This window comes from Poecilia formosa, unplaced genomic scaffold (genome assembly GCF_000485575.1).
Source record: "Poecilia formosa unplaced genomic scaffold, Poecilia_formosa-5.1.2 Scaffold1023, whole genome shotgun sequence".
Lineage (NCBI taxonomy): Eukaryota > Metazoa > Chordata > Actinopteri > Cyprinodontiformes > Poeciliidae > Poecilia > Poecilia formosa.
Window position 1 is genome coordinate 46,106 of NW_006800962.1, and position 1,806 is coordinate 47,911.

The window sequence follows — 1,806 nt, forward strand, 5'->3', positions numbered from 1 at the left end:
TACCCAACGAGAAACAAATCCGGAAAGACAGCAGCTGAAAAGATATTCCAAGATTTTATTCCTCGTTTTGGGTACCCAGAGAAACTCCATCACGATCAGGGACGTGAATTTGAGAACAGCTTATTCCAAAGATTACAACAACTCTCAGGAATTTCTCACTCGCGCACCACTCCCTATCATCCTCAGTGCAATCCAGTGGAGCGACTGAACCGCACGCTTCTCCAGATGTTGCGCACCTTACAAGAGGAGAAAAAGAGTGACTGGAAAGATCATCTGCCACAAATCGTGCATGCATATAATTGCACGAGGCATGAAGCGACAGGATACTCGCCTTTCTTCCTATTGTATGGCAGGGCTCCACGTCTACCAGTCGATTTGCTTTTTGACACCAGGAAAGAGACTGAAGACTGCAACCATCAAACCTTTGTTAAAAAGTGGGCTGAAAGGATGCGTGTGGCATACCAAATAGCTGCCAACAACAGTCAAAAGTCTTCAGCTAAAGGCAAAAAGCAATATGACAGACGCGCCAGAGGTGTCACTCTCCAGGCAGGCGATAGAGTCCTGGTTAAAAACCTCTCAGAAAGGGGAGGTCCAGGTAAACTCCGCTCATACTGGGAGCAGGCGGTGTACCGCGTGATTGAAAGAGTGGGGGATGGACCTGTCTACAAAGTACAGCAAGAGAGGGGTAACAAAAACATGCGTGTGCTTCACAGAAACCTGTTGCTGCCTGTGAACGACCTACCTCTGGAGGATGAACTTTCTGTGAGAGAACAGACAAAACAGAAAAGAAAGCGGCAAACTGAAAGACGTGAGAATGAACCTGAAATGCATGACTCTGGTGAAGAAGAGGAAGAGTTTACTTACCACCATAATCTCCGGAGCAGAATCCCGTGTTATGGATTTGTAAACCCACAACAACTACAGTCAAACCAGACTCAAAATTCTGAACAAGAACATACTGTGACAAGACGGAACCAAGAAAATCAAAATAATCTGCGTGCAACAGCTGAAGAGTTCTGTCCCTCTTCAAGAGAAGCCACTATCAATGAAAGAACTACTGCTGAAACTGAAGAAAGATCTGAAATGTGTGAAAGAGATCAGCATCAGATGGAGATGGAAGAAACCAGAGGAGAAAGAAATGTACGTAGATCAGAGAGAAGAGGGAGACCAACAGAAAGACTAACATATGAGACACTTGGCCAGCCATCATATAGTTGTTGGAGTGCAGGTGTTAGTCCGTTGCTGTTCAACCAACCCTTCATGATGACACCTGGTCTACTGCCATTTCCTTATCTTCCATATCCACATCTGTATCAGCAGTACAGTCCCATACAGTGAGACTCGCATGAGAAACTGTTAATGTCAGGAGACATTTTTTTTAAGTGAGGGAGAGTGTAGTGGTGAAAAATGACCTCTTAGTAAATTAAAACAATAATTAAGAAAATAGGCACCCCAACATAATTTTTATTTTTGTATTTTGTATTTCTCATTGTACTAAGTTCTGTAGTGTCAATTTAGATTGTCCGATGCAATTCCGCACACAACCGCTAGGGGCGCTGCCGCGTTAGTGGCACAGAAAAGATTGAGCACACAAGAAGAATAAATCTTCCAGTTGAATGAGAAGGAAGCTCAACGTGTGTGTCTCCTCTTTCCTATTCCACAGGTCAGTAAAAATGTGTTTTTATGAATATATATATGTTTCTTGGAAGAGTTGAGGAGGTCCTTGGGTCAGCTGTCGACTAATGAGTCGCAAAGTTCGTCTTGTAATTGTTGTGTATGAGGGCGGGACTTGTTCTGGGGGCTGGT

The 1,806-nt window shown here is 43.9% G+C and overlaps 1 long non-coding RNA gene across 1 annotated transcript in view; it reads left to right on the forward strand.

The window, feature by feature from the left end:
- Positions 1 to 1,806, forward strand: part of LOC107835109 (uncharacterized) — an 8,350-nt gene that overhangs the window by 5,764 nt on the left and 780 nt on the right. The window lies entirely within an intron of this gene.